Genomic DNA, 12,540 nt, shown 5'->3' with positions numbered 1-12,540 from the left:
ATAAGAACTGGTTTCCAAAGGTGTAGCTTTGACAACTTTGTTTACATTCTGAAGGAGATGGTCAAGAACAAGTTGTCACTTACATATTACTCTATGTGGATGATATTCTTCTTGCAAGCTCAAATAAGGACCAAATTAAAAGGCTTAAATATGAAATTAGCAATGAATTTGAGATGAAGGAACTTGGAGAAGTCAAGAGGATCTTAGGAATAAACATTAACATAAACAGAATGAAGGGGGCATTATTTCTTTCACAAGCTGCCTACTTGAAGAAAGTTGTCACTAAATATAGAATGCATGAGGCAAGACATGTTACTACCCCTTTGGGACAAAATTTCAAATTGTCCAAGCAAGACACACCTAAGACTGATGGGGAAAGACACATAATGAGTACCATTCCTTATGCTAGTGAAGTTGGCAACATAATATATGGAATGATATGTAGCAGGCCAAATTTGGCTTATGTTGTGAATGTTGTGAGCAGATTTATGACTGATCCAGAAGTTTTGCATTGGTCATCACTCAAGTGGATTATGACGTACTTAAATGGCTTTGTGACATCAGGAATAAAGTTTAAAAAGACTCATCATGACAAGGAACCAATCAGGGGATATGTGGACTCAGATTATGCTGGAAATATGGATACTAGAAAATCAATTTTTGGTTATGTCTTCACTCTATATGGGACTACTGTAAGTTGGAGAGCAATTACACAATCAGTGGTAGCTCTTTCTACAATTCAAGATGAATTCATTGCTCTTACTAAAGGTGTTAAAGAAGATATATGCATGAAAGGGCTGATTGGTGAACAAGGAATAAATCAGAAATTGTGTTTCAATTTATTGTGACAATTAAAGTGCTATACACTTACCCAAGCATCAAGTGTACCATAAAAAGTCTAAACACATTGATGTTAAGTTTCACTTCATAAGGGATGTGGTTGATTCAAAGTAGGTTTCAGCGGAGAAGATTGCAACTTAGGACAATCATGTTGATGCCTTCACCAAATTACTTTCACAAACTAAGTTCAAGGATTGCTTGGACATAGTTGGCTTCGACAAAGAGTAAAGCTGAGGCAATGGCAGCAAAGACAATGATTGAATTATTATGATATTGGGTCAACATGGAGAATTGTTGAGATATGTCTCAAATCAGCAACAATTTGGAGTTAATTATTGTTATAACTAAATTTGGCCAATATGGTTATGACAAGGTAGTTATAGTTAGTTAAGCTAACTGTTTTAGCATACTATATATAATTATAAAATGCACTTGTTGTTGTAATTGAGAAATAGAGGTTTTTGCAATTACCAAAAAGATTCATAAGAAAGCAGAAAGGAGATTAAGGAAGAGTAAAAAGATAGATTGTGAAGAAAATACTAGTATTACTGAGTCTTAACAGTGATAGATAATATGTTGGAAATGATGATGATATTAATTGAAGATTATTGAAAATAATGATGACATTCATGAAAGCTAGTGTTGTTGTGAATTGAAAAATAAGGAAGTCCCACATAGGAGGGATATCACACACTAGTAGTATTTATAAGGTGGATGTATAAAACTTGGGGTGTGCCCCAAGGGGTACCCGAATTTTGTAAAGGAGGAAGAATGCATGAAAAATCGACCACCACATACTCATGTTACCGCCGTCTGTCCGGTCGGCTCGGTCGGGCCTGGGCTTGGGCTAAGTGGTGTATCATTTTTTAGTATATCAAAAATTAACAATTTATTTATTTAATATTAAATGAATGTTTCCGTTTTTATCTCTTATTAATACGTCCAGAATGTGTGCATCTGTGTGCCCGGTCAAACCCTAATCTTTGGTCTCACGCATGTGTTATTTCCCAATCAAAAACCTAGGGATGTTTGGAGCGCACGTTTTTTGTGGTCAAAGAGTTTGGAGCGCACATTTCTATGGTCAAAAACTTGAAGTGCATGTTCTGATGGATCGTTTGGTTTTCTCTGATCCAATTGCGAATTTCCTCTATAAATATAAGCTTCTCTTTAGTTGGAAAAGCACACCAAAAGCTCACTGAATCTGATGTTTTTCTCTCTTATCCCCCTTTCTTTCTCACTTCTTCTCTTTCTTTCGAGTGGTTGTAGTACCATGTTACGAGTGACAGCCATTTGTCTACCATATTGAGGGTCTAATTCTAGAACGATTTTCTATGGTGCAGTAGAATTCCGATACAATGTATTTGAGTTGTTTTATCCTAAGGACTTTGTGGTTGATAGTTTGCCTTGCACAATTTAGGCAGTGCTGATAGTTTGATTTTAAAAAGTTTTTGTAAACTCCAAAATAACAATTTTAAGACTTTTTATATTGCCATGTGTACCGACGAAATTACTGGGACAAGATCTTCTGCTTCTGACTACGAAAAATCATTTCAGTTTGGGGGAAGTCGCTTCAAACGATGGTAACAAAAGATGTTATTTTTTCTAACCTCGAAAAAGGTTTCCAACGTTCTGAAGGATGACATTCTTATTGTTCCAGAAACAGCTGAACAAACAGAAAAGGATAAGAAAACTGTTGAATTAACCCAATGGGAACATAATGATTACTTATATAACAATGATATTCTTAATGGACTTGCTGATGATATGTATGATTACTACAGTTCTGACATCAATACTGCTAAATAGGTTTGGGATGCTCTAAAATAGAAATATGATATTGAGGAAGCTGGAGCCAAAAAGTATGTCTTTAGCCGCTACCTCAAATATTAGATGACATATGACAGATTAGTGGATGCCTAGTCTCATGAAATCTAGAAAATTGCTCACAAGATCATCTCTGAAGGTATGCCCTTAAATGAACAGTTTCAAATTGTCGTTATTATTGATAAACATCCCCCTGCTTTGAAAGATTTTAAAAATTCTCTCAAGCGTAAAACAAAAAGAATTATGTCTAGAAAGTTTGATAACCCGCCTTAGAATTGAGGAGAAATCTCGTAAGCAAGACTAGAAAGATGAAGTTATTCTCGGTGAAAATAACAATAAAAAGAAATTCATCAGAGAAGTTCCAAAGCCAAACGACAAACAACTTAAGAATCGGAATCGAACTTTAAAGAACAACAACAAGAATGGGAACCCTCAAAAGTTCCTAATTAAGGCAGCAACCACCTCCTAGAAATGGTCATCTCCCGCCTTTTCTCTATTTTCATTGTGGGAAATAGGGTCATTTGGCACGCAAATGTAAGAACAAGCCTGACCCTGCTCAATAGGCTAACTTGACAGAACAAGCCACCTTTTCTCACACCATGTATGTTATGATTGTGCTATGTTTAAAACATACACTGCTGCGGAAGATAAGAAAGTGTTGTTGGAAGATTCTCACACCACTAATATTGTTGGTATTGGAGATGTGGAACTATTATTCACCTCCAGAAAGACCTTAATTCTGTAGGATGTCATGCAAACTCCAGAAATAAGGAAGAATCTGGTTTCTGGGTTTCTTCTCAATAAGGCAGGGTTTACTCAGTCTATAGGGGCAGATTTGTACACATTTCTAAAAATTGTATTTTTGTTGGGAAAAGGTATGCCACTTATGGCATGTTTAAATTGAATGTTCAAATCAATAAAATATTTCCTTCTGCTTTCATGTTGTGTGATTTTAATATTTGGCATGCTAGACACTGTCATATGAACAAAGGTGTGATTTCAAACTTAAGTAACTTAGGCTTAATTCGAAAGTTATCTTTAAAGGATTTTGAAAATGTGACTTTTGCAGTCAAGCTAAAATAACCAAGAGTTTACATAAATCAGTAGTTAGAGAATCTGAACCTTTAGACTTAATACACTCTGATATATGTGAACTTGATGGGATGTTAACTAGAAATGGAAAGCGTTATTTCATCATTTTTATTGACGATTGCTCTGACTATACATTTGTATATCTAATGAAAGATAAAAGTTAAGAGTTTGACATGTTTAAGATCTTTGTAACTGAAATTGAAAATCAATTTAGTAAAAAGATTAAGAGGTTTCGTAGTGATAGAGGAACATAGTATGATTCTAGTTTATTTAATGAGTTTTATAAAACACAAGGAATTATACATGAAACTACTGCACCATATTCACCTGAAATGAATGATAAAGTTGAAAGAAAGAATAAAACTCTTACTGAACTAATAATTGTTATTATGCTTAACTTTGGTGTTTCATCTCACTAGTGGGGGTAAATTATTTTGACTGTTTTCTATTTTTTGAATAGAGTTCCTAAATCTAAAAACAAAATATCTCCTTATGAAATAATGAAGAAAATACAACCCAACTTGTCTTATCTTTGAACACGGGGTTGTCTGGCTATGTTAGAATCCCCAATCCCAAGTGAATTAAACTCGCTAGTAGAGTCTATGAATGTGTATTCATTGGGTCTGTAGTAAACAGTAAAGCGTATAGGTTTTATGACCTAAATGCAAAAGTGATCATAGAGTCAAATGATGTTGACTTCTATGAAAATAAATCCCCTTTCAAATCGAGAAATAATGGGGGCAGCGAACCTAGTCACGTTCCTGTGACAAGAAGCACTGAAAGCAACAAACAAGGCAAAACAGAAACTCGAAGAAATAACAGAGTTAAGAGTTGCTAAAGATTATGGACCCGAATATATGGCCTATAATTTAGAAGAAGATCCTACAAATCTTAAAGAAGCTTTGTCATCATTGGATGGAGATTTATGGCAAGAAGCTATAAACGATTAAATGGATTCTCTAGAGTCTAAAAAGACCTAGCATTTAGTAGACTTGCCTCATGGTTGCAAACCAATAGGCTGTAAATAGATCTTGAAAAAGAAACTAAAATCCGACGGAACTGTTGATAAATTCAAGGCACGTCTTGTAGCCAAAAGATTTTAGACAAAGAGAAAATATAGATTTGTTCAACACTTTTCACCAGTCACTAGAATAACATCCATTAGGGTGCTCATATCACTTGCGGTTATTCATAATCTGGTGATACACTAGATGGATGTTAAAACAACCTTTTTAAATGGTGATCAAGAAGAAGAAATTTATATAGAACAACCTGAAGGTTTTGCAATTCATGGACAAGAAGACAAGGTTTGTAAGTTAGATAACTCTATGTATGGTCTTAAACAAACTCCTAAGCAATGGCATGAAAATTTTGATAACTTGATTATGTCGAATGAGTTTAAAGTGAATGAAAGTGACAAATGTATTTATTACAAATATGAAAATGGCATTTGCGCTATCATATGTCTCTAGGTAGACGACTTACTCATATTTGATTCAAACATTCATGCTATAAATAACATGAAATCATTGTTGAGTAACAACTTTAATATGAAAGACCTCGGAGAAGCAAGTGTAATCCTTGGAATCAAGATTACTAGGTCAAAAAAGGGGAATTTCTTTGGATCAGTCTCACTATGTTGAAAAGATCCTAAAGAAATATAAATACTTTGACTGTAAACATTCTTGCACACCATATGATCCAAGTGTGAAACTTTTCAAGAACATCGGTGAAGGAGCTAGACAATTTGAATATGCGAGCATCATTGGCAGCCTCAGGTATGCCACTGATTGTACTAGACCCAACATTGCCTACGTCGTGGGATTGTTGTGCAGGTTTACTAGTAGACCTAGTGTGGAGCATTGACACGCTATCGAAAGAGTCATGAGATACCTAAAAAGAACCATGAGTCTCGGATTACATTATCAAAGATTTCCTATCGTCATTGAAGGATACAATGATGCTGATCGGAACACCTTATCAGATGACTCCAAAGCAACTAGTGGCTATATTTTAAGAATGTTGGTGGTGTTGTATCTTGGAAATCGAAGAAACAGATGATACTGGCTCAGTCCACTATGGAGTCTGAAATGATAGCATTAGCTACTGCTAGTGAAGAAGCAAGATGGTTGAGATGCTTGCTAGTTGAGATCTCTTTATTGGAAAAACTTTGCCAGCTGTGTTGATCCACTGCGATAGTACCACGACTATTGCAAAGATTGAAATTCGTTATTACAACGGTAAGAGACGACAAATACGTCGTAAACACAAACAATTAGAGAATTACTTTCTAAAGAAGCTGTTATAGTGGATCATGTACGCATTGATTAAAATTTAGTAGATCACTTGACGAAAGGATTAGCTAGAGAGAAAGTCTTAAATACATCCAAAAGGATGGGACTATTGCCTATAGATTAATGAATCACTTATGATGGTAACCAGACCTAAAATACTGGAGATCCCAAGAATTAGGTTCAATGGGTAATAACAAGTAATAGTGATAAGAAATGAACATGTTATATTATATATAAGAGAAGCATGATTCCTGAAGCGATAAAAGGATTAGATAATAAAAACTCTTAATGAGATCTATACTCTATATGTAGTGGAGTACCTAGCTACAAGAGTAATCTTGGTAGACTCAGCTATGTGAATGTAGAAGTAGGGCCGCTTCCTATGAAATTTCAAGACAAAATTCCTAGAGGATTCATTATACTAGGATACACGTGCAGGGCCATAAATCCACGGGCTTTTGATAATACACCCAATGAAAAGGTTGTGTGTGGGTTTGATGTCAGAGGTAGATTTCAAGACTATGAGTCACTCTTGTTGAATATGAATTTTACTTGCTATGCAAAGGTTCAAGTCAAGAGACACATTTGTTTATGCACAATCTTATAGAAGCGTTTGAAGCTATTTCAGAAACCTTCTTTTTAAATTCAAGTGGGGGATTGTTGGAAATGATGAGGATATTAATGGAACATTGTTGGAAATAATGATGACATTAATGAGAGCTAATGTTGTTGTGAATTAAAAAATAAGGAAGTCTCACATATGAGGGATATCACAAAGTAGTGTTTATAAGGTGGAGATATGGAACTTGGGGTGTGCCCCAATTTTGTAAAGGAGGAAGAATGCATGCAAAATTGACCACCACAGATGCACGCGCGCGCCACCTTTGTTGTTTGGCTGGCTCGGCTTGGGCTTGAGTTTGGTGGTATATTATTTTTTATTATATGAAAAATTAATAAATTATTTATTTATTGAATATTAAATGAATGTTTGTGTTTTTATGTCTTATTGATACGTTAATTACGTAATTTCCTTCCACCGAGTCAACATTCAACGTTTAATCCATTCTTCCTTCTTGAATTCGTGCATCTATGTGTCCAATCAAAAACCTAAGGAAGTTGGGAGCGCACGTATCTGTGGTCAAAAACTTGGAGTGCACGTTCTGATGGATCGCTTAGTTTTCTCTGATCTAGTTGCGGATTTCCTCGATAAATAGAGAGTTTTCCTCAGTTGGAAAATCACACAAAAAAACTCGCCGAATCTGAGGCCTTTCTCTCTTCTCCCCCTTTCTTTCTCACTTCATCTCTTTCTTTCAAGTGGTCGTAGTACCATATTACAAGTGGCAGCCATCTGACTACCATATTGAGAGTGGAATTCAAGAACGGTTTTTTACGGTGCAGTAGAATACCGATACAATGTACCTGAGCTGTTTTATCACGGGGACTTTGTGTTTGATTGTTTGCCTTGCACAATTTGGTCAGTGTCGCAAAACATCTTATAGAAAGCGACCTAGTCCGCGATTCAACCCAGTAACATTTTCGGTGGCATAAATTGATTTTTAAAAGTTTTTCGAAACTCAAAAATAACATACTAGGAAGAGAACAATCTTGAAGTGACTTAATCTTGTTAATTCAAATATCAATAGTGAATTATCTTGCTTATTTGCTCGTGACGTAGGTCTCATTAATTGAGGTTGAACATGTAAATCTTAGTGTTATTCTTCCCTTATCTTTCTTCATTTTGGTTTTACTTTGATTGAGAAACTGATTTCTTTAAACTGCATAAAGGAGAACATTGAACGTTCCCCGTTTTCTACTGAAACGGAAGAACATTCTCTGTTTTAATTTTTGGTTTTACAATTGATAGTTTTTTATTTTGTTGGCTAATTCTTGTTGTAGATTCCTTAATGAATAGGAAGCTATAAAAAATTAGTCCACATAGATGAGTTAACAAAGAAAATATGATTGTATCAAATATAAATGCATTGGCGACTTGCAAGTTTTTACAGGCTCAATCTCAATCGTAAGAAATCGACGAACCGTCAATTTTATCAGCTCTTTAGTTATATATTTGGACTGTATGGGGATTCAATTCACGGTTAAACTAGTCGATCTAGTTGTTAGGTCCGATTTTTAGTAATTTGCATGCAAGTAATGATTGAACTTTTTATTAGGAGGTGTTTGTTTCAAATTTACAAATGATATTTCTTGAAATATATGGGTAGAGAATAAGTATAATCATGTTTGTTAAAAGGTTGAGACAGATCTGTCAAAAAGATTGAGACAAAAATGTTCTAGTGGATTACAGTTCCTAGAAATAAAATAACTTCGCATAACTTTCATTATTTCCATGGAATTATTCCTATGTGAGAGGGTAAGAAAGTTTATTCCCATAGATTTCAATCACTTTTTTTTAGTAACTACTAATTTTTCTATTAATATTAAATTGACTATCAATCACTTTTTAAAATTATACCGGAGAACAAGATTGTCATCATTTTATTCTTAATTAGAAAATTAATTTGCGAGAGTTATTTTTCGTTTCTTAAAACAAATCAAGGATTAATCAAAAACTTGTATTTTCATTGAAAAATGTTAGATGTGTCTCTCCTTAAATGGAAGTCCTCACCAATAAAGAAGAAAAAAAAGAGAGAGAACGATGTGTGTGATTTGGCCTTAACTCATATGTGAGGGATTAAAAAGGATTTAAATTCCTAAGATATCGTAGTATAAACACTAGTACACCAAAAAAGAATCACACTTTTATAAGAAAGCTATAGAGTCGACCCCAAAGAGAATAGGAAAAGAAACACCTGTGATGGATATTGGTTCAACAAATATTGTTCATTTTGGTTAAAATTTAAGTATGATGTTTCTGTCATTGAACTTTTTCTATTGTAATAGTTCTTATTAGCAATTATGCTTTCTTTCTCTTTGACTCAACTTTTTATACCCAATTTTGTGAAGGTATTTTTTTATTGTTTGGTTTCTATCATTTGATGATGATTGTTATTTCTCAATGTTACTAGGAAGATTTTTTGTTGTATTTATTTGTTTATAGTGAAGTTATTTATTTGATATGAAGGACATTTGGTTTTTACTTTTATTTTGAGAGGTTTCCAAGATTAAATTTTACATGTCCTATTTATAGCTTTTCTCATTTATTGCTATTATTACTCGTTTGGCGTTTCTTGATAACTTTTTTTGTCTAGGTTCCATAAGAAAGGGTTACACTAACGTGCTTTGACTATTCTTTTGCACGCTCTAAGCCTAACAACTGATATCAAAGCTTCGATTATTTTATAATAATTATTTTGTGGTGAATTATGAAAGTCAATACAATCTATATAATGACTTTGAATGGATCAAATTATGTCATATGGAAATGAAATAGGGATGATTTGCTATATGTGAAGAGTTTTCACCAACTTGTGTTCAATGCAGCAAAATCACCAACTTGTATTTTTATTTTATTTTATTTTATTTTATTAGTGGTGGATATCAAGGACAACAAGCTGGTTTTCGATAAAGTGGCTTTTACATGGAGGAAAATTGCTATCCTAAATGATGCAATATGTCTTGAGAGTATGTACGTGTTAGTATCTATAGGAGTTGATTGATCAGGAAAAATTGATGTTGGAATGAACAAGGATTCGATATATATTGTTGAAATGATGATGATAATAACAGAAGATTGTTGAAAATAATAATGCTATTAATGACAGTTAGTGTTGGTGTGAATTGAAAAATAAGGAAGTCCCACATAGTAGGGATAGCACACACTAGTAGTGTCTATAAGGTAGAGGTATGGAACTTGGAGTGTGTTCTAAGTGGCATATTTTTTTTAGTATATGAAAAATTAATAAATTATTTATTTATTTAAATGCTTGTGTTTTTATCTCTCATTGATACGTTAATTACATAATTAACCTCCAGTCAACATTCAACATCTAATACAGTTTTTCTTCATTAATTTGTGCATCTGTTTATTGTTCGGTTAAACTCTAATATTTGGACTCACGCATCTAATTATTGCATGGTCAACAACCTAGTAACGTAAACTCCGTTTGGGAACTGTTCTAGAGATTGTTCTCCTTTTTGCAGTTTTTTCAAAACTACTTTGACAAGATGATTTCTTTTTTCAAGTATCTTTTTCTTCAAGATGATTTCTTTTTTCATCTCTTTATTCAAGATGATTTCTTCTTCTTCTTCTTCTTCTCTTCTTCTTCTTCTTCTTCTTCTTCTTCTTCTTCTTCTTCTTCTTCTTCTTCTTCTTCTTCTTCTTCTTCTTCTTCTTCTTCTTCTTCTTCTTCTTCTTCTTCTTCTTCTTCTTCTTCTTCTTCTTCTTCTTCTTCTTCTTCTTCTTCTTCTTCTTCTTCTTCTTCTTCTTCTTCTTCTTCTTCTTCTTCTTCTTCTTCTTCTTCTTCTTCTTCTTCTTCTTCTTCTTCTTCTTCTTCTTCTTCTTCTTCTTCTTCTTCTTCTTCTTCTTCTTCTTCTTCTTCTTCTTCTTCTTCTTCTTCTTCTTCTTCTTCTTCTTCTTCTTCTTCTTCTTCTTCTTCTTCTTCTTCTTCTTCTTCTTCTTCTTCTTCTTCTTCTTCTTCTTCTTCTTCTTCTTCTTCTTCTTCTTCTTCTTCTTCTTCTTCTTCTTCTTCTTCTTCTTCTTCTTCTTCTTCTTCTTCTTCTTCTTCTTCTTCTTCTTCTTCTTCTTCTTCTTCTTCTTCTTCTTCGGCCTCTATTGTGGACAATGCTATGGTGTTCTGTTTTCTGCAAGACCAATTGATTAATGCTTCGCCTAAGAACTGACAAGCTCCACTCGTGCTTTTTCTTTCAATTTTATCTCCTACATAATCAGCATCATAGTATGCTATAATATCAAAATGTGAACCTTTTCTATACCAAAGACCAAGATTAGTGGTTCCAACAAGATATCTAAATATGCGTTTTACTGCTGTTAAATGGGATTCTTTTGGTGCTGATTGAAATCGGGCACATAATCCTACTGCAAACACGATATCTGGTCTACTAGAAGTTAAATATAGCAGAAAACCAATCATTCCTCGATACTCTTTTTCAGAAACAGATTTGCCATTTTCATCTTTTTCTAAAGAAGTAGATGGGTGCATAAGAGTGGTCATGATTTTTGATTCATTCATTTTGTATTTAATTAGCAGATCTTTGATGTATTTTTCTTGACATATAAAAATGCCTTGTTCATATTGTTTAACTTGTAATCCAAGAAAGTATCTTAATTCTTCCATCATGCTCATTTCAAATTCACTTTGCATAAGTTTTGAGAAATTTTCACACAATTTTTCATTTGTTGATCCAAAAATGATATCATCAACATGTACTTGAACAATGAGTAAATTATTTCCTTCTGTTTTCTTGAATAGTGTAGTGTCGATTTTTCCTCTTTGAAAATCATTTTTAACTAGAAATGAACTTAGCCTTTCATACCAAGCCCTTGGTGCTTGTTTTAAGCCATATAGTGCTTTGGTAAGTTTGAAAACATGATTTGGTTTTGCTTGACTTTCAAAACCTGGGGGCTGTTTTACATACACTTGTTCATTTAAGAACCCATTTAAGAAAGCTCTTTTAACATCCATTTGAAACAGTTTAATGAGTTTATGAGATGCATATGCAAAAAGTATTCAAGTAGCTTCTAACCTTGCAACTGGAGCAAAAGTTTCATCATAGTCTATACCTTCTTGTTGATTGTAGCCTTGAGCTACTAATCTTGCTTTGTTTCTGATAACCTTACCTTCTTCATCAAGTTTGTTTCTGAACACCCATCGAGTGCCAATGACTGTTTGATCTAATGGATCAGGTACTAGAGTCCAGACTTCATTTTTCTCAAACTGCAGTAGTTCTTCCTTCATGGCATTTACCCAAGATTGATCATTGATTGCATCTTTGATTGATTTTGGTTTAATCTGAGATATCATTGCCATGTTGTTTTCATCATTCTTGAATGATTTTCTGGTTCTGATTCCAAAAGCCGTGTCTCCAATAATCTGGGTTTGAAGATGATCTTCAATTGTTTTCCAGCTTTTTGGTGGAGAATGAAACGGAGATTGTTTATCAATCTCTGTTTTCTGCAAACTATTTTGCTGTTGTATTTCAATTGGAGTTTCTTCTTCCTCATCCTTTTTACTTATATCTAAGTCATCAAACTCATCAAATAATATATGCATACTTATTTCAACAACGTTAGTTCTTAAATTAAACACCCTATAACCTTTAGATTCGGTTAAGTATCCAAGAAAGATTGCTTTGTCAGATTTTTCGTCAAATTTTCCAACAATATCTCTGTTGTTTAAAATGTAACAGTAACAACCAAAAATATGAAAGTAAGAAATGTTTGGTCTTCTATTTTTCCAGATTTCATATGGAGTTTTGTTGATAATCTTTCTGATAGATACACGGTTTAAGATATAGCAAGATGTGTTTATGGCTTCAGCCCAAAAATATCTTTCAACATTTGATTCTTCTA

Source organism: Cicer arietinum, chromosome 3, assembly GCF_000331145.2.
Source record: "Cicer arietinum cultivar CDC Frontier isolate Library 1 chromosome 3, Cicar.CDCFrontier_v2.0, whole genome shotgun sequence".
NCBI lineage: Eukaryota > Viridiplantae > Streptophyta > Magnoliopsida > Fabales > Fabaceae > Cicer > Cicer arietinum.
This window is presented reverse-complemented; position numbering follows the sequence as displayed.